At 40.3% G+C, this 14,708-nt stretch overlaps 7 non-coding genes across 7 annotated transcripts; 3 read left to right on the top strand and 4 right to left on the bottom strand.

The window, feature by feature from the left end:
• Positions 1-2,333: 2,333 nt before the first annotated feature.
• Positions 2,334-2,405, top strand: trnaq-cug (transfer RNA glutamine (anticodon CUG)). The gene has a single exon. It is a non-coding gene; the product is annotated as a tRNA-Gln (tRNA).
• A 1,056-nt stretch (positions 2,406-3,461) lies between these two features.
• Positions 3,462-3,544, top strand: trnal-cag (transfer RNA leucine (anticodon CAG)). Its single transcript has one exon. It is a non-coding gene; the product is annotated as a tRNA-Leu (tRNA).
• A 491-nt stretch (positions 3,545-4,035) lies between these two features.
• trnaq-uug (transfer RNA glutamine (anticodon UUG)) lies at positions 4,036-4,107 on the bottom strand. Its single transcript has one exon. It is a non-coding gene; the product is annotated as a tRNA-Gln (tRNA).
• Positions 4,108-4,595: 488 nt separating this feature from the next.
• On the top strand, positions 4,596-4,894 carry LOC146501589 (signal recognition particle RNA). The gene has a single exon (XR_014869677.1).
• Positions 4,895-7,157: 2,263 nt separating this feature from the next.
• Positions 7,158-7,456, bottom strand: LOC146501588 (signal recognition particle RNA). The gene has a single exon (XR_014869674.1).
• A 1,649-nt stretch (positions 7,457-9,105) lies between these two features.
• On the bottom strand, positions 9,106-9,188 carry trnal-cag (transfer RNA leucine (anticodon CAG)). Its single transcript has one exon. It is a non-coding gene; the product is annotated as a tRNA-Leu (tRNA).
• Positions 9,189-10,225: 1,037 nt separating this feature from the next.
• Positions 10,226-10,297, bottom strand: trnaq-cug (transfer RNA glutamine (anticodon CUG)). The gene has a single exon. It is a non-coding gene; the product is annotated as a tRNA-Gln (tRNA).
• Positions 10,298-14,708: the final 4,411 nt, after the last annotated feature.

Below are 14,708 nucleotides of genomic sequence, written 5' to 3'. Positions count from 1 at the left end.
TTTCTTTACAAATAACTCTCTCACTGAGCTAACACAGCCAGTCCCTTGACACGTTTGTGCTCTCTGCTCATATTGCCTTTGTATTAAATATTTTTTTTGCTTTTTAAACAACTTATTTTAACATTGCACTGAACAATAAAAAAATCCTCCCTAACAAAGAAAAGTAACTTCAAGGGCCAAAGTGCAATATATTTCTTCACGTCAATATACGGGCTGCAAATAGGGGTGATGTGGGCCGGAAGTGGCCCCCAGACTGTGAGTTTGAGACCCCTGTATTAGACAGTGATCTTGAGCTTCACTAACAAGGAGCACTGAAGTTGTTATGCCAGCACATAGTTTTGCAGCACTTTACTAGGACATGTCCTGTTGGCTTTTCCTTGTCTGTATTTTACAGTTACACACCCTTACTCAGGAGATGCAGTGAGATTAATTGTAGGTAATAATTATACTGTAGTTCACCCTGCAGCAATATCACTTTCAGTTACCTGGTACACCAGGTACAATAAAATATGCTATTTTGTAACTAAATCACAGATTTGTACTCTTATGTGGCCTTCTCGAGTTTTACAGCTTCAATAGCAATGTCTCACTATCATGACGATCCTTTAACCACTAAATGACAATGAGGAGTGATGAGGAATTGTTTACGTGCTTTATGAAAGTACCTACAATACTATATTATACTACAAATAAACTGCACAATTTTTAAAATGTATTAAAAAAATCCAATTTAAATTTTCAAAATTAAAAGTATTCATTCAAGTGAAAAATCCCCCGCCAATGTTATTCTGCATTATCATGGGCTCAGCTGAAATACTTACTATGTTTTTGTAAATCCAGCTCATTAAATGTGGGCCTCACAGACAGCAACTAAAAGCATATTATTTTATAGAATATGAAGTACAGGCAACAATTTTCCAATCTTCTGTTGTTGAATTTTGGTGAGCCTGTGTCACCTCAGGTAGTCATTCAAATCTGTGGTTATAAGTTATAACCACAGATTTGAATGACTGTCTTGTAAAAAGGTTTATCAGGAGTTAACTGTCCACTGAGGAATTATCTTTTTTAAAGACACAAATATAACAATATATGATTATTATCTAACAGTATTGAGAAAATTCCAGTCAGCTCGCTCAAATATTGTATTTAAAACAAGAACTATCATAAGGTGAGGTTTTTGATCATTTCAATCAATTTTTCCCTCTTATGAGCTAGAGTCTTTCTTTTCTTTTGTTCTCTTATGTATTTATTTATTTCTGTTTTTTGCTTTTAATTTTCTTTCCTTTTTACAATTGAAAGTGATTTGTAGTCATTTAGTAAATATAATCTGTCTTATTTTATCCCACATTTTTTTTTTGGGTTCAGTCTGGTATGGTTCTGTCACAGTGCAACAATCTGGTAGTCATACCCTTTTTTTTTAATAGTGCTTCCATGGTGTAATGGTTAGCACTATGGACCTAGAATCCAGTGATCTGAATTCAAAAATTGGAGAGACCTGCTTTTTGGAGGTGAAACCATTCTGCATGTCTTCTCTGGCACACCAGAACTGTGCTACAATTGTGTTTTCAGTGAGAGGTGTATAAAATCAAGCAGCTAACCATGACCTCTGTCTTTACAAATACTTGTCAATCACTATGTGGTGCTAAAGAGCTGTCTGAAATTCAGTTGTACACCACACAACGTTACACGATGGGGTGTCTGAGTGCTGAGTTGTGCTTGTGCGTAATAGTAACAAACACTCTCCTGACTCACTGACTCCACATCTCTAAACCTCCTCTGACTTTAACATCAGCATGAAAACTGGGAACTGCGAGCTCCCTCTTTGGATGTCATCACATTGACATTTTTCATTTTTTTATCATGAATCCCATCTCATTGTTGAAACTCACTTTTGGCTGGGCCTTGACCTCTTCTGTGCTCTTCTGTGTTGTGCCATCCACTTTGCCAGAGGTTGTAGATAGGTAGACAAATCTTCCCATATCATATTATTGTGAAGATGAGCGTACTCCCTAAAATCCTCTACTTATTTCAGAATATCCCTCTACCAGTACCTGTAGGTCTTTTTCTTAACTTAAAGAAAATTATTACCAATTTTATTTGGGAAAATCATCGCCATCGGCTTCGGTTAACTCTATTATATCTGCCATTTGACAGGGGTGGGCTTAAGGGTCCTAACTTTCAGTGGTACTATTGGGCTGCACAATTGCTCATGATGATATACTATTTCTCATCTGATCCACCTCCGGCATGGGTTTACATGGAACTGTTCTTACTTAATTCAGAATACTTTTTAGAAGGTTGCCACGACCTGACAGTATAAATTCTGCAACAGAGGTTCCATGGTGTAATGGTTAGCACTCTGGACTCTGAATCCAGCGATCTGAGTTCAAATCTCGGTGGGACCTGAGTTTTGGGAGGTGAAACCATACTACATGTCTTCTCTGGCACTTTGAATTTCTGTATGAATTGTGTTTTCAGTGAACGCCGTATAAAATCAAGCAGCTAACCATGACGTCTGCCTTTACAAAAGACTTGTCAATCGCTAAAGAGTAGTACTAAAGAGCTGTCTGAAATTCAGTTGCACACCACACAAAGTTACAGAGTAAAAGTCACAAACACGCTGCTGACTCAACAACTGTACAGCACTAAACCTCCTCTGTCTTTAACATCAAAAAACAAACATGAGCATCGTGGTATGGGTTTCCATGGCTGAACAGCAGCTATGTGTTTTGTGAAGTATAATATTTATGTCTTCCAAAGTAAAGTTTTAAGCCCCACTTGTTTTAAATCTGCAACATGTGTAACAGCAGCATTCCATGAAAATTTGATGTTAACACGTGCATGCTTATGGTCGCCAAACAATTATGTATGTAAACAACACTTATCTGACTAAACTACGTTGAGCTAATGCAGATTTTATTCTTATTTTATTGGTGAGGAGAGAGGATGGAACCAGAAATGCATTTATCCCCGTGTTCTGTGTTGATGAAAATCACCCAACAGGAAAGCAGCTGGGCATTCATTTGAAACCAGTTTACGGGTTGGGCTGTGGTTCCCCCTCTAGCGTCTCTGCTTGAACTTTCAACTGTGAACCTCTTACATCCAACCTTCCCAACTGCTCATCTCCCAAAAGACAAAATGGAAGAACCCAGAATGTCTTTTTTCCCCTCCTAATTTTTATACCTGCTCACGCTTTTTCACGCTTCCCTCACAGGACGTCACATTTCACACTTCTGCCATCCAATCAAGTTGTTGACATCTAGTCATTCCTGTTCACCCACACCTGATCTTTCTATTTCGATCTGACTTACAACATTTAACACAAACTTTTAAATCAATATATTTTCTTTGTAATTTTTTTTATTTATTTATTTATATTATTACATGCACTTAACATACAAGTATGTGGTATGGAAATCAGCAACTGCGCTGGATTGTTCACAAGTGGTAAGGTACAACATGTCAGAATGGCCGAGCGGTCTAAGGCGCTGCGTTCAGGTCGCAGTCTCACCTGGAGGCGTGGGTTCAAATCCCACTTCTGACAATTGTATCTCTGCACTTCTTTCTTACTGCTACTCATGGGTCTTTGATCAGTGGTTGTTGATCAATGGTCATGCGAATTTGCATAATCATGATGAAGGAACTGACCTCCAAGCCCACTGTTCCTTCAGGGGCCTGCTTTCAGTCATTATGCAAATATATTGTTTATAAGATTGGGGAAACTTGCAGTCAGCTGAGACTGAAGAAGTCACTTGGATGAGTGACGCGACATTTCTCCCACTGAAAACGCTACATTCAGATGAACAGAATCTAAATGCACAGCTCCAAACCTCTTCCGACCTCAAAGTCAGCACAGAAAGTGGGCGCCACGAGTTTCGTAGTATGTGTTTACATGGCTGAACAGCTGCTATATTCGAACAAACGCCTCCAGAGGAGACTGCGACCTGAACGCAGTGCCTTAGACCGCTTGGCGACCAAAAACGTGCACAAGTTATCATTATGTGACATGCAGTATGGTTTCACCTCCCAAAAAGCAGGTCCCACCGAGATTTGAACTCAGATCGCTGGATTCAAAGTCTAGAGTGCTAACCATTACACCATGGAACCGATGTAAAAATGTGGGAACTGTCAGGTCATGGCAACCTGCTAAAAAGTATTCAACCAAATGATCAGTATGGATGACATTGTAGATTATTCGCACTACGTTTCCATGGCTGAACAGCTGCTATATGTGTTATGAGAAGGATAATGTTTGTTTCTTCCACAGTATCTAACAGTGGTAACCTCCACCAAACTGACGCTGCAATGTCAGAATGGCTGAGCGGTCTAAGGCGCTGCGTTCAGATTGCAGTCTCCCCTGGAGGTGTGGCTTTGAATCCCACTTCTGACATTGAAGCTTTACTCTTCTTGATATTGTGACAAAATACTCTTGGGTTAACCACGACCTTTCTAAAAACTTGCATATAACAATTGTGCACCATTCATTCCTCATCTTTGCTGCCCATCATTATAACTTGGCTAATGATGGGCAGCAGGTTAGTGTCATGATGTCACCTCAGACATAGTTAAAAGCCCTGTTAACGTAGCTGCTTCTCGCCAGGTGCGGTGGCGCGTGCCTGTAATCCAAGCTACTGGGAGGCTGAGGTTGGAGGATCATTTGAGCTCAGGAGCTCTGAGCTGCAGCAGGCTATGTCGATCAGGTGTCCGCACTAAGTTCGGCATCGATATGGTGATCCTGGGGGAGCCTGGCACCACCAGGTCGTCTAAGGAGGGGTGCACCGGGCCAGGTCGGAGACGGAGCAGGTCAAAGCCCCCCTGTCGCTCAGTAGTGGGATTGCACCTGTGAATAGATGCTGTAGCGCAGCCTGAGCAATACAGCGAGCCCCAATATTTATACACGCCCTTATACCTGTCTCTACATCACACAGCAGCCTCATCGTCCCTTCTTTGTCTTTTTAATAGATGTTAAACATGCTCACAAACCTGCTGCTCTGCTTGTGCTAACCATTTCACCATGGAATCACTGTTTAAAAAAAGGGTATGACTACCAGATTGTTGCACTGTGACAGCACCATACCAGACTGAACCCAGAAAAAAATTGTGCTTAAACTACAACTTACTTTGGAAGAGATAAATATTATACTTTACATAACACATACAGCAGCTGTTCAGCCATGGAAACCCATACAATGAAACTCGTGACGAGCAGCTTTTGTGCTAATGTTAAAGTCAGAGGAGGTTTAGAGCTGTGCAGTTAGTCAGCATTTTCACACCTTGGCTCGTGTGATTAGGTAGAGGATCAATAGGGGGTTCATGACCTAGGGACACTCCCCTAGGACTTAAATCTGGGACTCTCCACCATTTGACCTCAGAACTGAAGAAGCTTCTCGGATGAGAGGTGTGAGATTATTATACTATCTTATGCCACGTTATACCTCTAATTAAAGATTGTGAAATCATTATGTAGTTTTAGGTTGCATTATTCTCCTGACTTAGAAGACGGTGATAATTATTAGATTGATTAGACTGATTTGAATTACTGACTCCTGATTTATTGTGAATGAATTACATTGTTTATGATGCATTATACTGCTGATTTATAAGAAATACTGTTTTCAGAGAATCATGGCCTTATTTGTCTGATTAGAAAGAACAGAACATACGGTGGAGGTTTTCTGCCCCATCTCATCAGGAGGAGATAAAACAGGAAGCCAAGGCTGTCGCTTAGGCGCCGTAAGAGAGAAAGAATGTGAATGCTTAGTTTGGAGGGGGGCTGAAGCTATAAGAATGTGAGAAATGGTCAGATGCTTCCAGATCTGGCGGACACCCTCCTGTCCACATCTCCCGTCTAGACGTTTATGGTCGAAGTGTTGTATGTTGAATTGTATGGAATAAAGAGATTGTTGATTGAACATTTATACACCGAGTATTGTTCTTCCTTCAGCCCAAAGATCAAATAATTGGGATATTTAACAGAGATGAAACATCTTCAAGCAACTTAAAGAAGTCCAGATGCTTTTCTTTCCAAGCTTTTTAGACTACTGTGACCTGGATGAATGAGAACCTTCCCAGACATGTTAGTCATAATGCCAATATATTGTTTTATATACTGTGTTTATAAGATTAAAAATCTATTTAAAAATATAGAAATTATCCCAGTAAAATGCAACACAGTTGTAAAAAGGATGAGAAATGAATGTTAATCTGGTAATTTATTGGACAAAGCAGTCAAATAAACTTTTAAGTTCCTGTGAAATATTTCATTATAACTTAGTGCATTCTCAGTTCTGCTGTTTATTTTTAAAGTGACAGCTGCTCATTAGAGCTCAGAAACATTAAAGTGAATCCATTTAAACATCAATGCTTACAGCACAATAAAGATCACTTTGATTTGATGCAGTTTGAGCTTCATTCAGTGGTTTTAGTAAAGTACAGCTTAATAAGCAATATTTGGATTTGAACTTTTTCATGAAAGAAATTCATTGTCGAAAGTAGGATTCAAACCACCACCTCCAGAGGAGACTGTGGCCCAAAACTTGGTCATTCTAACTCTTTGCGAAAAAGGTTGTGGTGACAGTCAAAATTCCAGACAACTGTCTATGTCATATTAAACATTGAGATCATGTTGCTGTCACAGAATTGATAATATGTGTTTTGGTTAAGGACAGGGTCAACTTGGGAAGACAGAAACATTACATTTCACCTCACAAAATCAGAAATCTCCAAGTTTTGAAGTCTGATGAGTGGATTTAGAATCCAGAGTGTTTAACCAAGACATCAGCTGGAGTTAGCATTTAGTCTGATTTTCCTTCAGTCTCCATTGAGACATAGCATAAAAAGGCCTTTTGCTTTTTGCCTGCTTGGTCATCCTGACTCCTCATCCTGACATTAAAAATTAAATATTAAAAGTCTGACTTACGTGAGGATAGCCTTTCCATAGAAGCCCCGTTCAACAGAGTAGGCTACATACTTAAAAGTACGGCTTATGAAGTACGGCTTATAAAGCTGAACATATGTAATTGCAGCTGTCCTGCAGGTGGAGGTGGTGTAGGACAAGCAGAGCAGCAGGTTTGTGAGCGTGTTTGACGTCAATTAAAAAGACAAAGAAGGACTGATAAGGCTGCTGTGTGAGGTAGAGACAGGTATAAGGGTGTGTATAAATATTGGGTCTCGCTGTATTGCTCAGGCTGCTCTACAGCATCTATTCACAGGCACAATCCCACTACTGAGCGACACGGGGGCTTTGACCTGCTCCGTCTCCGACCTGGGCCGGTGCACCCCTCCTTAGGTGACCTGGTGGTCCCAGGCTCCCCCAGGATCACCATATCGATGCCGTACTTAGTGCGGACACCTGATCGACATAGCCTGCTGCAGCTCAGAGCTCCTGAGCTCAAACGATCCTCCAACCTCAGCCTCCCAGTAGCTTGGATTACAGGCACACGCCACCGCACCCGGCGAGAAGCAGCTACGTTAACAGGGCTTTTAACTACGTCTGAGGTGACATCATGACACTAACCTGCTGCCCATCATTAGCAAAGTTGTAATGATGGGCAGCAAAGATGAGGAATGAATGGTGCACAATTGTTATGTGCAAGTTTTTAGAAAGCTCGTGGTTAACCCAAGAGTATTTTGCCACAATATCAAGAAGAGTAAAGCTTCAATGTCAGAAGTGGGATTCAAAGCCACACCTCCAGGGGAGACTGCAATCTGAACGCAGCGCCTTAGACCGCTCAGCCATTCTGACATTGCAGTGTCAGTTTGGTGGAGGTTACCACTGTTAGATACTTTGGAAGAAACAAACATTATCCTTCTCATAACACATATAGCAGCTGTTCAGCCATGGAAATGTAGTGCGAATAATCTACAATGTCATCCATACCGATCATTTGGCTGAATACTTTTTGACAGGTTGCCATGACCTGACAGTTCCCACATTTTCACATTGGTTCCATGGTGTAATGGCTAGCACGCTGGACTTTGAGTTCAGCGATCTGAGTTCAAATCTCGGTGGGATCTGCTTTTTGGGAGGTGAAACCATACTGCATGTCACGTAATGATAACTTGTGCAGGTTTTTGGTCGCCAAGCGGTCTAAGGCACTGCGTTCAGGTCGCAGTCTCCTCTGGAGGCGTTTGTTCGAATATATCAGCTGTACAGCCATGTAAACACATACTACGAAACTCGTGGCGCCCACTTTCTGTGCTAACCTTGAGGTCGGAAGAGGTTTGGAGCTGTGCAGTTAGTGAGTCAGCAGAGTGTTTGTGACTTTTGCGCACAAGCGCACCTCAGCACTCGGATACTCCAATCTGTAACTTTGTGTGGGTTGTAACTGAATTTCAGACAGCTCTTTAGTACCACATAGTGACTGACAAGTGAAGGAACTCTTTAGTGATTGACAAGTGTTTTGTAAAGGCAGACGTCATGGTTAGCTGCTTGATTTTATAAAGCTCTAACAGAAAACACAAGTCATACAGAAATTCAATGTGCCAGAGTAGACATGCAGTATGGTTTCACCCCCCAAAAATTAGGTCGCACCGATTTCACCAGATTTCACCCCATAAGAGTTTCCTCTTTTCAACACTCTCCCAATTCATCCAGTGACCCTGCTTGGCCAGCGCTATGGCTCTGGCGTGTCTTACTGTTTCCTCCTTTCGACACACCTCCTCCACCACCATTTTTTGACGTTCGGTTACAGATGCCTGTTGCCACCCAGGTTGCCAAGACCAAATCCTTCTCTGCCCTGTTGGACGCGACCCACCCAACATAATGACCCACGTCATTATGGCTCAGAGCCAATTTGGCCTGTAGCACAGACGTGGCTGGGTACCACTTCCTCCCTGTTGCTAGGGTGGGAGCAGTGCTCCTCACTATGGGGTCCCAGGAGTCCTAGAGTGACATCTTAAGCCTCACTCAAGGAGTGCAGTGTTGTTAATCCGCCTGAGGTCATTAGCCAAGTTTTGCCTTAGTTTTTCAACTTTCCAGGTATTATTGAGGTCTACATTATACCACCGTCCCAGGCTCTTGATGGACATCTCTTAGACCATTGATCAACAACCACTGATCAAAGACCCATGAGTACCAGTAAGAAAGAAGTGCAAAGATTCTATTGTCAGAAGTGGGATTCGAACCCACGCCTCCAAGGGAGACTGCGACCTGAACGCAGCGCCTTAGACCGCTCGGCCATCCTGACAAATTCAACCTAACCACGAGTTGAATAATCCCTCGCAGTTGCTGATTTCCATTCGACATACTTGTATGTTAAGTGCATGTAATAAACAAAAACAAATAAAAATAATTACAAAGAAAATATATTGATTTAAAAGTTTGTGTTAAATGTTGTAAGTCACATCGAAATAGAAAGATCAGGTGTGGGTGGACAGGAATGATTAGATGTCAACAACTTGATCGGATGGCCAAAGTGTGAAATGTGACGCCCTGTGAGGGAAGCGTGAAAAAGCGTGAGCAGGTATAAAAATTAGGTAAAAAAAAAGACATTCTGGGTTCTTCCATTTTGTCTTTTGGGAGATGAGCAGTTGGGAAGGTTGGATGTAAGAGGTTCACAGTTGAAAGTTCAAGCAGAGACGCTAGAGGGGGAACCACAGCCCAACCTGTGAACTGGTTTCAAATGAATGCCCAGCTGCTTTCCTGTTGGGTGATTTTCATCAACACAGAACACGGGGATAAATGCATTTCTGGTTCCATCCTCTCTCCTCACCAATAAAATAAGAATAAAATCTGCATTAGCTCAACGTAGTTTAGTCAGATAAGTGTTGTTTACATACATAATTGTTTGGCGACCATAAGCATGCACGTGTTATCATCAAATTTTCATGGCATGCTGCTGTTACACATGTTGCAGATTTAAAACAAGTGGGGCTTAAAACTTTACTTTGGACGACATAAATTTTATACTTCACAAAACACATAGCTGCTGTTCAGCCATGGAAACCCATACCACGATGCTCATGTTTGTTTTTTGATGTTAAAGACAGAGGAGGTTTAGTGCTGTACAGTTGTTGAGTCAGGAGCGTGTTTGTGACTTTTACTCTGTAACTTTGTGTGGTGTGCAACTGAATTTCAGACAGCTCTTTAGTACTACTCTTTAGTGATTGACAAGTGTTTTGTAAAGGCAGACGTCATGGTTAGCTGCTTGATTTTATACGGCGTTCACTGAAAACACAATTCATACAGAAAAGACATGTAGTATGGTTTCACCTCCCAAAACTCAAATCCCACCGACATTTGAACTCGGATCACTGGATTCAGAGTCCAGAGTGCTAACCATTACACCATGGAACCCCTGTTGCAGCTTTTATGCTGTCAGGTCGTGGCAACCTGCCAAAAAGTATTCTGAATTAAGTAAGAACGGTTCCATGTAAACCCATGCCGGAGGTGGATCAGATGAGAAATAGTATATCATCATGCGCAATTGTGCAGCCCAATAGTACCACTGAAAGTTTGGACCCTTAAGCCCACCCCTGTCAAATGGCAGATATAATAGAGTTAACCGAAGCCGATGGCGATGATTTTCCCAAATAAAATTGGTAATAATTTTCTTTAAGTTAAGAAAAAGACCTACAGGTACTGGTAGAGGGATATTCTGAAATAAGTAGAGGATTTTAGGGAGTACGCTCATCTTCACAATAATATGATATGGGAAGATTTGTCCACCTATCTACAACCTCTGGCAAAGCGGATGGCACAACACAGAAGAGCACAGAAGAGGTCAAGGCCCAGCCAAAAGTGAGTTTCAACAATGAGATGGGATTCATGATGAAAAATGTCAATGTGATGACATCCAAAGAGGGAGCTCGCAGTTCCCAGTTTTCATGCTGATGTTAAAGTCAGAGGAGGTTTAGAGATGTGGAGTCATTGAGTCAGGAGAGTGTTTGTTACTATTACGCACAAGCACAACTCAGCACTCAGACACCCCATCGTGTAACGTTGTGTGGTGTACTACTGAATTTCAGACAGTTCTTTAGCACCACATAGTGATTGACAAGTATTTGTAAAGACAGAGGTCATGGTTAGCTGCTTGATTTTATACACCTCTCACTGAAAACACAATTGTAGCACAGTTCTGGTGTGCCAGAGAAGACATGCAGAATGGTTTCACCTCCAAAAAGCAGGTCTCTCCAATTTTTGAATTCAGATCACTGGATTCTAGGTCCATAGTGCTAACCATTACACCATGGAAGCACTAGTAAAAAAAAATGGTATGACTACCAGATTGTTGCACTGTGACAGAACCATACCAGACTGAACCCAGGAAAAAAATGTGGGATAAAATAAGACAGATTATAGTTACTAAATGACTACAAATCACTTTAAATTGGAAAAAGGAAAGACAATTAAAAGCAAAAAACAGAAATAAATAAATACATAAGAGAACAAAAGAAAAGAAAGACTCTAGCTCATAAGAGGGAAAAAGTGATTGAAATGATCAAAAACCTCACCTTATGATAGTTCTTGTTTTAAATACAATATTTGAGCGAGCTGACTGGAATTTTCTCGATACTGTTAGATAATAATCATATATTGTTATATTTGTGTCTTTAAAAAAGATAATTCCTCAGTGGACAGTTAACTCCTGATAAACCTTTTTACAAGACATTCATTCAAATCTGTGGTTATAAGGTGACACAGGCTCACCAAAATTCAACAATAGAAGATTGGAAAATTGTTGCCTGTACTTCATATTCTATAAAATAATATGCTTTTAGTTGCTGTCTGTGAGGCCCACATTTAATGAGCTGGATTTACAAAAACATAGTAAGTATTTCAGCTGAGCCCATGATAATGCAGAATAACATTGGCGGGGGATTTTTCACTTGAATGAATACTTTTAATTTTGAAAATTTAAATTGGATTTTTTTAATACATTTTAAAAATTGTGCAGTTTATTTGTAGTATAATATAGTATTGTAGGTACTTTCATAAAGCACGTAAACAATTCCTCATCACTCCTCATTGTCATTTAGTGGTTAAAGGATCGTCATGATAGTGAGACATTGCTATTGAAGCTGTAAAACTCGAGAAGGCCACATAAGAGTACAAATCTGTGATTTAGTTACAAAATAGCATATTTTATTGTACCTGGTGTACCAGGTAACTGAAAGTGATATTGCTGCAGGGTGAACTACAGTATAATTATTACCTAGAATTAATCTCACTGGATCTCCTGAGTAAGGGTGTGTAACTGTAAAATACAGACAAGGAAAAGCCAACAGGACGTGTCCTAGTAAAGTGCTGCAAAACTATGTGCTGGCATAACAACTTCAGTGCTCCTTGTTAGTGAAGCTCAAGATCACTGTCTAATACAGGGGTCTCAAACTCACAGTCTGGGGGCCACTTCCGGCCCACATCACCCCTATTTGCAGCCCGTATATTGACGTGAGGAAATATAATGCACTTTGGCCCTTGAAGTTACTTTTCTTTGTTAGGGAGGATTTTTTTTATTGTTCAGTGCAATGTTAAAATAAGTTCTTTAAAAAGCAAAAAAATTATTTAATACAAAGGCAATATGAGCAGAGAGCACAAACGTGTCAAGGGACTGGCTGTGTTAGCTCAGTGAGAGAGTTATTTGTAAAGAAAACAATTTTCACTAGCAGTCAAAAACTAATGTGTACACTTATGTCTGCATTTTTATTTTGTTAAGTAGAAGCAAAATTAAAAGTGCTGGAACGTGTCAGGCCATAAAGAGCACCAATTTGTTTTTTTGGTAGTCAATGAAAGGCTTCAGTTAGTTAAGTGAGAAAAATTGTGTTCACATTTGCAGTTTTTTCTTGCTATACAATATTTGAAATAAATAAAAAAAAACACTACATTTTCAGAAATATTTGTGGATGTTTTCTTGTTTGTTTGTTTGTTGTACTACTTAAACACTAAAGTGGGCCTCACATGAGATGTCAGTGCCAGCAGTGGCACTGTCATCTTACATTATTTTCACCCTCTTCGTTGTAAATGTTAAATTCACCTTGAAGAGGTGATTGATCAGGAAAAAAAACCGTACACTACTTTAAAATGATGGCTCCCTCTAAAGGGATAAAGTCAAGCACCCAGACCCTCACTTTAGGGATCAAAAGTTACATTTTTCCTTTAGTACTGAAGACTCACAGATTTTACCAGGTCTTTACACACACACACACACACACACACACACACACACACACTGTGCATTATTTACATGTCATTGCTTGGATTTGAAAAAAACTTTCTCCATTGTCAATAGATGGACAAGGAGACAGCTCGAGAAAGCTGGTTTGCATTGTCTGCTCACGTGAGGTAGCAAGAAGGACAACCCAGCATACCTGAAGATGTTTATTACACGGAGTCTTCTTAATATTTTTATCTGTTTTATTAATGATTTAATTCAAATGTTTTGACGGACTTGACCCACATTTTCAATTTATTAGAATGAACTTCTGTTTGCCATTTCTTTGGGTTTTCCTCCACAGTGTTACATCTGAGTACTTAGAAAACCTTACAGCTGAGTAATGTGTGAGCAGATGCAATTAATTTTTAGTCTGTCTTCATTCAGTCTTACTGAGATTGACTATTTTTCCTTGCTGAGCAGTCTCGCTGTAATATGGAAGTTTGATTTGTGGTGGAGCTGTAATCTGCAAATACAGTCTGCATCTCCACCTGTTCATTTATTTTTGAGGCTTTTCATTGGTTTCCTTGAGTGCCTTGCAAAAGGTGCTTACACCTCTGGTGCGGTGGTTATGTTATTCATACTACACACAGGTACTGTCTAGTATAATATGTATATGCAGTGTTTCATTTTACAGTATACTGCAATGATCGTTCTTCAAGGTAATTTGAACCATCAGACACTTAATACCCTTTGAATTGTTTTTCTGCGTCAGTTTGAAGTTTAGAAATATCTCTATTTATAGAAGGAAAACTAAACTAAAATCAGGCTTTATTTGACAAGCATATGCTGGCATCCATGAAAGAGTGAAATTTAGACACAGACACTCTCCCATGATGCCAGTGGTTTTACTTGGAACCCCTGTTGGTAATGACACATGCGGTTTTTCAAACCTTAGCTCATGATTAATAGTAGGCAGGTAAATAGCTGGGACTCTTCACCTTTTTGTTTTTCAAGCTGCACAAACCTCTTGGATGAGAAGTGAAATGTTTTAAATGAGTCCAGCTGCCTCTCTTAAGACAAACATGATTGACTAGGAACCTACACAGACATGGAGTCAGCATGTCTTGTAGATTTCAAACGACATGCAGATAATGTAAAGACTGTATCCAGTCTTTGTTTATCTTGGGTCTGTGTTTGTGTCCTTCCTGGCAGATAGAACAGTTCATTTTACCTGAGATTTACTGCTTAAAGCACATATGATAAAACACTAAATGGATCCAGGCAATCAAGATTTGAGACTTGCAACATAAGAAAATGTAATTTTTCAGAAGCTGACCACGCTGCAGCTGTCAGCCAGCGACCAGGACAGCGAGCCGGGCGAGCTCATCTACCGCGTCACCAAACAGACGAGCCTGGGACACCTCGAGCATGCTGCCAGTCCAGGTAGACCAGACCTATATGTTAGTGTTTTTAGAAAGGACGCAAAAGTAAAGATGAAAGCCAAACTAAACCAAACCAAACTTTTCCCACCGCTTTGTGAGTAGTTGGCATCCAACAAGCAAACTTCAGATGACTATGGCAATCTGATTGCAACCAAAGCAATCACAATTATGT

This window comes from Neolamprologus multifasciatus, chromosome 15 (assembly GCF_963576455.1).
Source record: "Neolamprologus multifasciatus chromosome 15, fNeoMul1.2, whole genome shotgun sequence".
NCBI classification, from domain to species: Eukaryota; Metazoa; Chordata; class Actinopteri; order Cichliformes; family Cichlidae; genus Neolamprologus; species Neolamprologus multifasciatus.
Note: the sequence above shows the minus strand (reverse complement) of the source record. Positions and strands in the feature narration are given on the sequence as shown.